The sequence below is a fragment of the Bufo gargarizans genome, chromosome 6 (genome assembly GCF_014858855.1).
Source record: "Bufo gargarizans isolate SCDJY-AF-19 chromosome 6, ASM1485885v1, whole genome shotgun sequence".
Classification (NCBI taxonomy): domain Eukaryota; kingdom Metazoa; phylum Chordata; class Amphibia; order Anura; family Bufonidae; genus Bufo; species Bufo gargarizans.
The window spans coordinates 142,760,485-142,775,527 of record NC_058085.1 but is presented as its reverse complement, the minus strand read 5'-3'; the positions used below and the strand labels follow the sequence as shown (position 1 = coordinate 142,775,527).

Here is a 15,043-nt window from a genome sequence, read left to right as displayed (position 1 = left end):
ACAAAAGGGACCACCAGAGGACCAGGTAGGAGGTATATTAGACGCTGTTATGAAAACAGCGTCTAATATACCTGTTAGGGGTTAAAAAATTCGGATCTCCAGCCTGCCAGCGAGCGATCGCCGCTGGCAGGCTGGAGATCCACTCGCTTACCTTCCGTTCCTGTGAACGGGAAATCTCGCGTCTCGCGAGAAGACGCGTATATGCGTCCAGGAGGAGTAAAGCAACCACCTCCCGGACGCATATACGCGTACAGCGGTCGGGAGGTGGTTAAGGGCGTTCCAGTCTTCTGCATCCTGCTGGATAAGAACAAGACTGCTCACATGTATCTGCCATGTATCTCTGAGAGAGGGAAAATGTATTAATTGTATCCCACACTTAGGCAGAGATAAGGAGGACTGCAGTAATTGTAGTTTTGTAGTGGCTCACTGTACCTCAACACATGAATCGGGTGCTTACTTTCAACGGCAACACCCAATGCCGATGTAGAAAATTTAAAGTGAAAACAAGGGTTTGAAAGGGCACTCAAAATATGTAGATAGAGTATGAAATACAAAGCTTTAGTATAAAATTGCTATACAGATTTATTAAATTACAATTAAAGATTAGTGACACATGATTGATACTTAATAACATATAACACCTGCATAAAAATTAGCGATCCCGTTAATATTGGTAATTAGTTTAATGTTTGTGTTATGTTCATATAATCGCAATATTTGGTCATATATCGCCAATATACCTCAAAGAAAATACGCTTGTGGCTGGTTATGGAATTGTAGCAAAAACGTTTTTGTAGCAAAAAAGGACCGTGACAGCAACAGCAATTGGTCAATAAATCATGTTAATAGTCTTACCAGACTTAAGGTAATAGAAGTGGCCACTTAAAATTTTCTTTAAAAAGTCCCCAAATAATGAGTATTTTAAAAGTATTTTAAGTCAGCGGCTTAATTTACATTATGCCTCCTTCAGGTTAGGGTGCCCGTCTCTGCTTCAGTATGTGGAGCGGTGCCTGGGTGCACTATCCCTCTTAGTTCAGATATGTGAGGCGATGTGAGAGACGCCAGCGTCTTACGTGGTCTATCACACAGTGTTCCACGTGGCGTCCCGCGTGATCGGAACTCCGGACCTGAAAAATGGAGCACTCAACGTCTTACTTATTCCCGGCACTCAACGTTGTTTCTGTTTGTAGAGTTGAGCATCTAATTGTCGGGCATTTGCTGCATTATCACACTGCTTTTAAAACCAGACTCATTTCGGAGTGTCACACTCCTTCCTCAGTGGTTAGCAGTGATTTAACACCTTAAGGACCGAGCTCATTTTCACCTTACGGACCAGGCCATTTTTTGCAAATCTGACCAGTGTCACTTTATGTGGTGATAACGCTTTGACTTATCCAGGCCATTCTGAGATTGTTTTTTCGGCACATATTGTACTTCATGACACTGGTAAAATGAAGTAAAAAAAAAATACATTTTTATTTATAAAAAATACCAAATTTACAAAAAAAATTGTAAAAAATTGCAAATTTCCAAGTTTCAATTTCTCCACTTAATACATAGTAATACCAAACATAGTTATTATTTTACATTCCCCATATATCTACTTCATGTTTGCATCATTTTGGGAATTATATTTTATATTTTGGGGATGTTACAAGGCTTAGAAGTTTGGAAGCAAATCTTGAAATTTTTCTGAACTTTTAAAAAACCCAATTTTTAGGGACCAGTTCAGGTCTGAAGTCACTTTGTGAGGCTTATATAATAGAAACCACCTAAAAATGACCCCATTCATAGATACAAAGATACAATTTCAAAATGTTGCTTTTTTGTCAGATTTTCCACTTTAATAATTTTTTTCCAGTTACAAAGCAAGGGTTAACAGCCAAACAAGACTCAATATTTATGGCTCTGATTCTGTAGTTTACAGAAACACCCCATATGTGGTCGTAAACTACTGTACGGGCACACAGTAGGACACAGAAGGAAAGGAATGCCATACGGTTTTTGAAAGGCAGATTTTGCTAGACTGTTTTTTTGGACACCATGTCCCATTTGAAGCCCCCCTGACAGGGGCGTAGCTATAGGGGGGTAGCAGAGGTAGCAGTTTCTACCGGGCCCAGGAGCCTGAGGGGGCCCAAAGATCATGGTGCCACATAAAAAGACACTGGTATTGTGGAAAGTGCATACTGGTCAAGTTACACCTCTGGCTGGAGGGAAGGGGTTAGGTCAAGAATTTGGCATGGAGAGGTGCCGTTTTAAATGTTTGCCTCAGGCAGCATGAAGGATATTGTTCTTCCCAGCCCCTGGCCACAAAGCACTGAGGGAAGAGGGGCCCAAGCTGAACTCATGCACCAGGGCCCATGAGCCTTTAGTTACGCCCCTGCCTCCTGATGCACCCCTAGAGTAGAAACTCCATAAAAGTGACCCCATCTAAGAAACTACACTCCTCAAGGTATTTAAAACTGAGTTTACAAACGTTGTTAACCCTTTAGGTTTTCCACAAGAGTTATTGGCAAATAGAGATGAAATTTCTGAATTTAAATTTTTGGGCAAATTTTCCATTTTACTATTTTTTTCCAGTTACAAAGCAAGGGTTAACAGCCAAACAAAACTCATTATTTATGGCTCTGATTCTGTAGCTTACAGAAACACCCCATATGTGGTCGCAAACTGCTGTATGTGCAAACGGCAGGGCACAGAAGGAAAGGAATGCCATACGGTTTTTGGAAGGCAGATTTTGCTAGACAGTTTTTTTTTGGACACCATGTCCCATTTGAAGCCCCCCCGATGCACCCCTAGAGTAGAAACTCCAAAAAAGTGACCCCATTTTAGAAACTACGTGATAGGGTGGCAGTTTTGTTGGTACTAGTTTAGGGTACATATGATTTTTGGTTGCTCTATATTACACTTTTCGTGAGGCAAGGTAACAAGAAATAGCTTTTTTGGCACCGTTTTTTTTGTTATTTACAACATTAATCTGACAGGTTAGATCATGTGGTATTTTTATAGAGCAGGTTGTCACGGACGTGGTGATACCTAATATGTATACAATTCATTTATTTATGTAAGTTTTACACAATTATTTCATTTTTGAAACAAAAAAAATATGTTTTAGTGTCTCCATAGTCTGAGAGCCATAGTTTTTTCAGTTTTTGGGTGATTATCTAAAGTAGGGTCTCATTTTTTTTGGGATGAGATGACGGTTTTATTGGCACTATGACTTTTGGATCGCTTGCTATTACACTTTTTGTGACAAAAGATGACAAAAAAGGCTTTTATTACACTGTTTTTATTTTTATTTTTTTACGGTGTTCACCTGAGGGGTTAGGTCATGTGATATTTTTATAGGGCCGGTCGATACGGACCCGGTGATACCTAATATGTATACTTTTTTTTATTTATGTAAGTTTTACACAATGATTTCATTTTTTAAACAAAAAAAATCATGTTTTAGTGTTTCCATAGTCTAAGAGCTATAGTTTTTTCAGTTTTTGGGTGATTATCTTGGGTATGGTATGATTTTTGCGGGATGAGATGATGGTTTGATTGGCGCTATTTTGGGGTGCATATGACTTTTTGATTGCTTGCTATTACACTTTTTGTGATGTAAGGTGACAAAAAATAGTTTATTTAGCAATTTTTTTTTATTTTTTACGGTGTTCATCTGAGGGGTTAGCTCATGTGATATTATTATAGAGCTGGTCGATACGGACGCGGCGATACCTAATATGTATACTTTTTTATTTTTAATTTTTTTTATTTTTACACAATTATATCATTTTTGAAACCCAAAAAAATATCATGCTATAGTGTCCCCATAGTTTATTTATTTTTTGGACCATTGTCTCATGTAGGCCATTGTCTCATTTTTTGAGGAATGAGGTGACGGTTTGATTGGTACTATTTTGGCGTACATGAAACTTTTTTGATCACTTTTATTACCTTTTTTGGGAAGTAAGGTGGGCAAAATTTCAATTTCCTGATAGTTTTTATTTTTTTATTTTTATGGCGTTCACCGTGCGGGGAAGGTAACATGACCGTTTTGTAGATCAGGTCGTTACGGACACGGCGATACCTAATATGTGTAGTGTATTTAATTTTTTTAATTTTTATTCATTGATAAATGTGTTTTTATTATCTTTACTTTTTTCACATTTTTTTTACATTTTTTGGACCCAGACCCACTTGGTTCTTGATGATCCAGTGGGTCTGATGTCTGTATAATACAGTACAATACACCATATAGTGTATTGTCCTGTATTTTACTTACACTGTCTGAACAGATCTATGCCTTTAGCATAGATCTGTTCAGCACCATGGACAGCAGGATGCCTGAGAAGGCGTCCTGTTGCCATGGGAACCTTCCCCGTCTGCCACAACTGAGCAGACGGGGAAGGAGAAGGAGGGGAGCTCCCTCCCTCTGTCACCCCATCCATCTGGGGGCTGCAAAGGCACAGCAGCCCCCCGATGGCAGAGGGAGGGAGCTCCCTGACTTAATCCTTTCCATACCGCGGTCCATACGGACCGCGATATGGAAAGGGTGAAACGGCTGACATCGCAGCGATGTTAGCCGTTTATACCAGAGTGTCAGCAATGTGCTGACACTCTGGTATACACCACTGACCACCAATGAATATTCAGGGGGAGGCAGGCGGGGGATCGCGATCCCGCCTGCCGCACCGCCCACAACCCGCCCCCCTGCAGCCCGCCGACATAACATCATTCAGGGGTGCAGGGGGGGTTAAAAACAATTTATTTTGGCCATTTTAAAGTTTCTTATCCCTGCTGTCAGGGACTGCAGGGATCAGAAACTACAGAAAGCGCTGCAAACCGCAGGTCTGAATTGACCTGCAGTTTGCAGCGATTGACGATACGGGGGGTCACAGGACCCCCTAGGCATTGACCCTGGGTGCCTGGCTGTGTGCAACAGCTGTCACTCAGCGCTGTCACCATGTCTGCAGACATGGTGACAGTTTAATGCCAGGACGAGTATTCTCGTCCTAGGTCCTGAACGTGTTAATAAATGTGACTATTTATAGGGAAATTCTCCTATTGGAGGGTCGGGGATTATCCGTAAAGCTCTGTATCCTAAAAAACGTGGTCTGGATTCCTTTACTGGATAGTTTTGTTTCCCGTAGATATTGATATAAACACATCACATATATACTTTCCTTGATACATTTTTTAACATACTCTATATATGCATTATAAGTCAAAGGGTATCATTAATTTACATATAACCTTTTATGTTTTTCTCAAATGAATTGCACAATAAACACATATGTGTATTTAATGAATCTTCCATGCGTTTTCTGTAAGATTCGGTTCTAATTCTTTATAAAAGTGTTACAAGTGCCTGTACATATAACTAACACAAACAATGACACCACAGTAGAATTATTAGCTGAATACATATGCCTGTAAATGTGACAAACACAAAAAATGACTCCACAGTAGAATTGTTAGCTGAATACTTATTTCTGTTTTGAAAAAATCAATTCATTATAATAAAATGATTTAGTGCCTTTTTTAAGAAAATCACACATAAAACGCACATGCGCTTTTAATGCGTTTGATGCATTTTTTTCAAATCAAATTGAGTACCAAAGTCTTCATATAATATAATAGATATATAATAATAACTGATACAGTTATCTACTAAATACATATTTTTCTTTTTTTGGAAAATAATCATTGTAATTGTATAATGATGGCTCAAAAGGACAAAGGTTGGGATGACTTGAAATGATAGGAATGGTCCAGGAAGCAAACTATGAAATCATTGTAGAAATTCTAGTCTGTGTTGTCGACAATACATTATCAGGCATTAGTAAACAGAACCATTACTGGCTGAGAATACAGGCTCTCTTCTATTATATGCACAGTATGAACCTTGCCTCATGGGAATCAAAGTCTCCCCATGCTGTGTTAATGAATCACTTAAAATACCCATCATCGTTCACTTGGGAAGATTTTGGAAAAGACACATAAAATTGTCCAATGTCCAAGCAAAAAAAAAAATTTCAATCATTGAGATTGCGCCTGGTTTCTTGTTTACTCACCTTGTGAAGCCATGTAAATTAAAAGATAATGAGGGCCCATGATGGCAATTTCCCCATCGCAAAGAATGTAGATGTGGGCCAGGAGTCTGCTGCGTTTTGTCTAATTAAAATCAGTCATATTTGGGGAAACTGTTTGTGTATTGCTAAGACTTGTCGGAGCGCTGTGGAAAGTAATTTACAGTATAAGTGAGGATTTGGCGCTTGTGGTCACGCTATGCTTTTCTGTGTAAATATACATTAATATCACAGATATCTAAGGATGTTCGCATTCTAATTATATTTAATGAACCCAGAAAGAGAGATCTCATTTACAATTCAAATCTATTAAATATGTTTTGGTGACAGGTTTGTAGAGGAGCGAAGAAAAAAAAGATCTATAACTGGCGGCAGCAGAAATAGGTTTAAAGGAAGATTCAATTTAAAGAACATTTTGTACACATAGTTGCTCTGAGATAGAGGTAGGAATATTGATGTGTCCAGGGCTCTGTAATATCACTGCTATTTCTGTATACTGCAGGGCACTCTCATAAATGTTACTGATATAGCAGCAATTATCATCTCTAGGTTTATAGATGGACCTTTGGTGCGTAAAGAAAAATGTAATAGATTTTTATATTTTCTTTTATAGCGTACTATAATAACACCTTTTCTATAGTCATGGAAGCCATCACTTTTTCCATCTCACTAGACAGTTTTGAAAATGGTCTAGGAAAAGGATTGTGGCTTAAAATGTAACAAAATTGTGGCACAAATTATTGGTCTACAGTAAAGATTAGCAGATTTCTTGAAATTAATTTTGTGATTGATTTGATGAATTTAAAATATATATATTCAGGTCTGAATCAAATATGCTCCAATTGCCCTACAAATTGTTGTATATTGTAGCCCAGGCAATGCTGCTATCTGTTTCCGGGACGCAGCATTGTGGCTCAGTGGTTAGCTCTGGTGTCTCGCGGTGCTGAGTTCCTAGGTTTGAATGTGAACAAAGACAATATCTGCATGGACTTTGTATGTTCTCCCTGTGTTTGCGTGGGTTTCATCTCACACCCCAAAGACATACTGATAGAGATTCTTCTGCTGGAATTACAGATAATTAGATTAGAAAACACAGAAACCCAAAGATATGCAAATTAGCTTCAAAAAGAAAAAGAAAGCTAAGCCTCTCTAATGATAACAGAGGTAAGAAATGTAAATTTTCATATATTTCCCAGAAACCCAAAGCAGAGTTTCCTGGCCTTTAATACTGGTCAGACATACTAGGTGCTCTAGTGTGGAAAAAGTCCAGCATGAAAGGCATGTGCATGCGAGATACTAGGTGTTCTCCATAATGAGAAAAAGTACCTCCCTAGACTTCGACAAAGGCCTCTCAGCTAGTTAAGCCAATTTTGTCTGATCAGTAGAATTGATTCACTCGTCCATAGTCTACAGTAAGTCAACCAAGAGGTGGCCTAAGGAGGAGAAAAAATCTAGCATTTACGCAACATACACCAAATTTATCACACATCTTCAGTCTTTATTTATTCATTTTCGGACCCACTTGTGTTTCGTTTTGCAACCTGCTCCTAGTTTCAGACTTTTCTCATGCAGTCATGCATTTTCAAATAACACATGTTGGATCTGTGTGTCCAGGATGCTGCTGTTTTCCCCTGCAAACTGCCTTATGTATGTGTTCCTGTCTACAGCCTGCGTGACCTTCCCTCTTTGAATTAAGTGCCCCCTGTCCACACACATCTTCAGAGTACAACTTCCTGCTGCTATTTGTAACACTAAGAGAAAGGGGGACAGAGAGAGAGAGAGCAATCAGGAAAAGGAACAATGCAAAGTTGTAGTACATTTTTAATGAAGGCTGTTTAGAAACTTGTTTAATTTAGAATTACGAAGCAAATGAATGTTAAAAAAATATTCCATACACAAAGGTGTCCATAGAGCATTAATCACAATTTTAAAATGCAATACAATTAAATACTTGTACACGAAAAGTCATGAACTCTCTGGGGTGGATTCAAACACAGTGTTTAAAGGGATACTTCCATTAACCCCTTAGTGACCACCCATATGCTTTTTAAGAGATTAGAATTGGGCTGATTAGCTTAGCTGCTTAGCTTAACTGTGTACTAGTGATTCTGACTAATGGTCCGCCGAGTCAATGGACCTATCAGGTTCTGATCCAGGGACTCAGCACTCTATTTAAATCCCTTCCTGCCCATACACTATTGCCACTGATAGTCTTGTTTGGCTTACTAGCTAGGATCCTTGATCCCTGCTCCTGCATTTTCTTACTGTTTCCTCTATGCATCTGACCTTGACTTTTCTTCTGACCACCCTCTGTATCTCATTTGGTACTGCGTAGCCCATCTGGTTCTGACCCATTTCCGTACGACTCTGCTTCGGTGTTTGTTTGTCCTTCTCTGCACTCATTTAGAGTAAGGACCGTCGTCCAGTTGCGGTTTTGCCAAGTAGGGCTTATACTGCAAGTTGGTAGAAAAAGCAGGATGGGTTCTAGGCTAGGGCTATTGGCAGTGCTGTTCTCATCATATCCATACCTTCCTTTTCCCTGCACCCATTGGATCTCCAGCCTGCTGTTATAGCGGAGATAGCCTTTATAAGGTTCAGGGGCAGTGTCTTCCCTCAAGTCTGTCTGTTACCCCTGATGAATCCAGATTAGCTGGTGAAACATGTTGAGGGACAGTTTAGAGTTTTAGATTCTGATGCCTGTAGTAGTTCTGGTAATGAGTGCAGCATAACACTAGTGGAGCATATACAAGAGTCAACATTGGTTCCCACATAGAACCATACATAGTACACTATATATAGGATGGTGTTGCACTAATCAGTGAATACAGACATTACAATTACAGGGAACGTGCTACAGAACATTAGCTAGTTTTAACCCTTTTTTTATAGCTCACATTCACTTATACTTAGGAGTACTTTTAATTGAAGATAGTAAAAGTTAAGTTTTAATATCGGGGATAAGTGAGGTTATTAGCCTAAATAGGCTTTATGTTTTGGTGATTTATACAAACCCTTCCCGGATAGAGTCATACTTATTTATTGTGTGGTTTAAAAACACATCTGCCACAGATTTACTGATAATTGATAGGAAAATATAAAATGCTCTACAAACATTGGGGCAGATTTACTAACCCTGTCCAGTATTTAGATGCTGTAAACTAAAGGTACCGGTACGTCAAATTAATCACTGTGATTCCGGCTGAATGATAAACTTGATGCATCTTCAGACACTTTTGTCTAACTTTACACCACCTATAGGTCAGCTTGCTGTTTTCATTTTTAGACACAACTCAGCAATGAACCTTTCCTAGTTAGCCATGCAGCGCGTCAAGATAGGCGCAAAAACTGTCAACAGCATACAATAAATTTGGTGCAAAGTATGTACTCCAGTCTTTTGCACAAATTAGTTAAGAATTCTGGCACATTTCACTTACTAAATCTCCCCATATGTGTTTTTATAAATATATTATGGTATTCATGTTGTGTTGTGTGTGGAATTTTTAATGTGTTTTCTAAACATAGACATCAAATTTAAAAAGAAATCTGTAAAACAGTAAATTATTTAAACCGTGACAAGTCTTTTTTTGTGCTTTTCACATCACCTTCTAAACGCTAAACACGGACGACTTTATACCGTAAATGGTGAAATGAAAGAAAATTGCACAAAATACATATACTCTCCCTGTAATACATGTTTTTGAAAAGTGGTATCTGGACCTGATCAGTGGCAAAAATTCATATTTTCCAACTAAGAAAATATGCCATTTGTTTTCTTCTGAACAGAAAAATAAGCATAACAAAGTCAATTACATTGTTAAACTATATGTTATTGTAACCAAAGAAAGGCCTGTGTAACGGGAAAAAGGTCACCCTGGCCAAAACTGCTTTCCGTGCTGTGCCACACCACAACTAGGGGGCACTTCACAGTTGGAGAATCACTGTTCTGCGTGATTAGTTTTGTTTTAGTTTTATATATTTGGTTTCCAAATGTATTCTGTTGATTTCACATGTTATGTTAAAAAAAACAATGTAAAACTTGAACCACTATCCAGAATACAACTCCAGGAAGTGGCCTCACCTTCAAGCAATTTACCACACCATGGTGGACAGAGCTGTGTAGTAAGTTGATTGCAAATCATAATAGACAAACCTATGAGAGTATGTCTAGATGTAGAGTTCTCATTCTGCTCCAGAGCCTTAAAAAATATGTCTGTCACCAAGATGAATGTTCTTTCTGACAACCTGTCCACACAAAGAACTTCAATCCAAATTATTTGTGACTGCAGCTGTATGATTGCCTGAGTCACTAACTACTAGCCACAATCTAAGATGAAGGGAGGATGCAGTTGTCAAAGGGATTATTGAACGCATCACTTGTAAAACATATGAAGGTCTTCAGTGTGGACTGATATCACCCAACCATGTAACCCAATATAATTGGAATTTGATCTTTAGAAAATGTCTTTTATAGACTGAGTACTGAGCTAATATTTCAGTTTGGAAGAAAGTATGTCAATGTCTGCATCTGTATAGTAGATATGTTCAGAATGAGCACCATTCTACTTACCCAGTCTATAAATCTCCCTTATTCGTTACGCATATGTCTAATAAAATGGGTGTGTGCAAATTGCCTGCATTATGAAAGAGAGACCAATTTAAATAATAATTAGGTCTACGAACAAGGCACATGCCAATAAGTAGTTTACATCTATGTGAAATAGATGATGGGAGAGATCTCTGTACTGACCCCTGATATATTTATACATAGTAATTAGATCTCCCCTCAGTCATCTTTTTTCTAAAGTTAATAACCCTAATTTTAATCTTTCAGGGTACTGTAGTTGCCCCATTCCAGTTAATACTTTAGTTGCCCTCCTCTGGACCCTCTCCAGCTCTGCTATGTCTGCCTTGTTCACAGGAGCCCAGAACTGTACACAGTACTCCATGTGTGGTCTGACAATGATTTGTAAAGTGTTAGGAATGTGTTCTCATCACGGGCATCTATGCCCCTTTTGATGCAACCCATTATCTTATTGGCCTTGGCAGCAGCTGCCTGACACAGTTTTTTTTACAGCTTAGTTTGCTGTTCACTAAAATTCCTAGGTTCCTTTTCCATGTCAGTGTTACTGAGTGTTTTACCATTTAGTATGTACAGGTGACTTGCATTATTCCTTCCCATGTGCATAACTTTACATTTGTCAGTGTTAAACCTCATCTGCCACTTATCTGCCAAAGCCTCCAGTCTATCCAGATCCCTCTGTAGTAGTATACTGTCCTCTTCAGTGTAAATTACTTTATACAGTTTTTTTGTCATCTGCGAAAATTGATATTTTACTATGCAAGCTTTCTACAAGATCATTAATACTTATATTGAAGAGAATAGGGCCCAATACTGACCCCTGAGGTACTCCACTAGTGACAGTGACCCAATCTGAGTGTGTACCACTAATAACCACCCTCTGTTTTTTATCCCTCAGCCAGTTACTTACCAACATACAGACGTTTTCTCCCAGTCCGAGCATTCTAATTTTATATACTAACCTTTTGTGTGGTACAGTGTCAAATGCTTTGGAGAAGTCCAGATCTACGACATCCATTGATTCGCCGCTGTCAAGTCTAGAACTTATCTCCTCATAGAAACTGATTAAATTAGTTTGGCATGACCGATCCCTAGTGAAGCCATGCTGATATGGCGTTATTTGCTTATTTCCATTGAGATGCTCTAACATAGCATCTCTCAGAAAACCTTTAAACAGTTTACCCACAACAGATGTTAAACTTACCGGGCTATAGTTTCTGGGCTCTGTTTTTGGACCCTTTTTGAATATTGACACCACATTTGCTGTGCGCCAATCCTGTGGGACATTCCCTGTCAGTATAGAGTCTGCAAATATCAGAAATAAGGGTCTGGCTTATTGTCAGTTCAAATTAATTCAAATGGTTTGCACTATATTACGTTGTTTAGACACTTTTTCATCTTGTCCGACAAGGAGTCATAGTTTTAAAGGAAAATGGGGCATGTCTCAAAGAAGAACTCCCACAAAAATGTTTATTATCTGACCTGTTAGAAAGGAGCATGATGTAATCTGTAGTGAAGATAATCTTCTTACCAGTGACTGTATTTGTGAGTTATAACCTCCCTTCTTAACCTTAGCTGTGACCAACACCTTACTCTCCGACTGACACAGGACAGGAAGACAGTTACTTCTCTATTCATTCCTATGAGACTGACATTGAGGGTCCCATGTGAATACATAGAGAAACTGGCTTCCTGTCCACACATAAGATTCTGTGTTATTTGGAAAGTCAGAATGTTGGTCACATGATACAGCTGAGGATCAGAAGCTAGTGAGAAGATTATATTCAGTACAGATTACATCATGTACTTTTCTAAGGGGACAGAGAATATACATTTTTGTAGAAGTGCTTCTTTAAGAAGTGACAACACGGGCCAAAATTCAGGTGCAAAATTTTGTCAAAATTAAGCCATTTAATAGGTGGTAGAATACACCAAATGTACAGTCTACAGTTCTGTAGTATGGAACTGTAGGACGCGTGATGTCATATGTACCATATTTTGTGCATCAGGCCTTAGATTAAGGTCTTATACATATGTATGTATACGTTTTGCAGTTTGCGAATCATTGATCCGCAAAATATGGATGCATGGACAAATTTTTTTGAGGATCCATTGATTTCACATATTTTATCTTTTTACGGAATGGACATACGGATGCGGAAAGCATACAGATGATCCATGTGTTTTCCTTTTTCTTTTTCAATATCTTTTTATTGATTTCAAGATAGAAAGGAAGGGGTACAAACAGTTTGCAGGTCAGGTTTACAATCGCCATATTCAAAATACATGAAGGCAGTAATAGTAACATATTAGCATAGTAGTGTGTAGACAGGTATAAATCATAACCTGAAAGTTGAAGCCTAAGTAACAAGGGACTTTAACACCCTCCAAAATTAGAAGAACTGGGTTATCAGTCCTATGGCTTATGATATTGTAGCAGAGGAAGTAAGGCAAGAGGGTTATAAAAGACTTCATGCTCCGATATCTCCACCGTCCTCCTTTGTTTCTGATTACTAAGGGTAACCATCGCACAGGGAGATATTAGACTGTTAGGTGAGGATGTCGGCGAGGGTAATCGGGATGCCCTGCTACCTGCCACACATATGATGATGGCTACAATCAAAGAATAGGATATCATAACCTATAACGATTAAAGATTAAAGAGGGCAAAGAAACAAAACTAAACAAAACAGGTGGGGGGGGGGAGGAAAGGAGGGGGGGTTGAGGTACCTAATTCAGGAGTTATATAGCAAGTTATGTGAGTGTTATAAATTAAAGTGGAGAAAATGTGCTGGAGTTGTATCAATCAAGATAATCATCTGTATAAAAGGTCAATATCTATAACTATGGGATAGTAAGCCCGAGCAATAAAGTATGGGTTAAGGTGATGAGGATCTCCAGTTATACCAGGGGGACCAGATTTTCCTATATTTGTGATGTGATCTCAATTCCCAATGAGACAATTCTTCCAATCTGGAAATCGATGATACCTTGTGAATCCAGAATGTCTCTGACAAAGGACCATTTGACTTCCAGTTTGTTGCTATAATAAGTCTGGCTGCCGCGATAAGGGGTCTTAACAGACCTTTCTCAGATACCGATATTGAGTTTGGCATCATGTTCAGTAGAGCGGTTTTGGGACAGCATGTAATCTTCTTAGGGTCTCTTTTGCCTAAAATGCAATTTATATGAGTAAAAATCTGATTCCAGAAGGATTTTGCAAATGGGCACGACCACCATATGTGCAAGAAGGTGCCTCTCTCACTAAGGCATCTCCAACACATGTCAGAGGTAGTGCTATATATTCGACTTAATTTAACAGGAGTGAGATACCATCTGGATATCACCTTGTATGTGCTTTCTTGTATATTAGTACATCTTGAGGAGAGTTTGGGTGAGAGTAAGATTTCTTTAATGTCTTCACTCGTGAAAGTAGTGTTTAAGTCTTTCTCCCATTCTTTCAAAAAGTACAGGGATTTTGGCGAATCTCCTAGAAGTAAGTTCTCGCTTATCAAATGTGTGAGTTTTCTTGGTGTCTGTGTTTGAGAAATCAAATTTTCAAACCAAGAAGGTTCTCTGGTTTGGCGGTCTTGCGTTAAGGCTAATCTTAGAGATTTCAATATAATATTGTGCTGGAGGTAGCTCAGTTTGGGTGTATTAAAATAATTTCTCATATCTTGGAGGTTCAATATAGCTCCATCTGGGTCTAGTAGATCAGAGGGAGCAACATTACTGTTTCGTATTTGTGCTGGAAGAGTTGTGTAGCCTTCACCAATTGTAATGAGAAAATCATTGAGATGGGAATTTTGAGCACATATCTCTAATATGTTTCATTTTCCAGACTGATAGGGTGGCATGAACCAACAAGTTGTCCTTATTTACAAGGGGGGTTTTAAGGGGATCTGAAAACACTAGCCCTTTTAAAGGATACCCTGTTAGTTCTTTTTCTAGCGAAATCCAAATTTTATGTGTAGGGTATCTCAACCAATCTATAATTCTGCTCAAGTGGACAGCATAAATGTATTTGTTTAGGGAGGGGGCGCCAATTCCTCCTTTGGTTATGGGCAATTTTAGAATATCATGTGAAATTCTCGGTTTTATGTTGCCCCATATGTATTTAGAGCTGATTTTCTTGAAGGAGGTTAAGAAGTGTTTTGGTAGTTTGATTGGGAGAATCCCTATGAGGTATGTTAGTTTAGGTAGGATCAAGGTGTTGAACATATTCTTTCGGCCAAGCCAAGAGATTTTTGGGTCCATTGGAAAGGTGAATCCTTCTCCAGAGATCTTAGAACTTTGTGGGAATAAAGTATACCCATCGCTTGTGATTTGGTGATATTTATTTTAAAGTTGGAGATTTCTCCAAATTTGTCTAGGATATCAATTATAA

At 38.6% G+C, this 15,043-nt stretch overlaps 1 protein-coding gene across 2 annotated transcripts in view; it reads left to right on the top strand.

Annotated features, from left to right (window-relative positions):
• Positions 1 to 15,043, top strand: part of ASIC2 (acid sensing ion channel subunit 2) — a 1,085,418-nt gene that overhangs the window by 838,737 nt on the left and 231,638 nt on the right. The gene's annotated exons all lie outside the window — the stretch shown is intronic.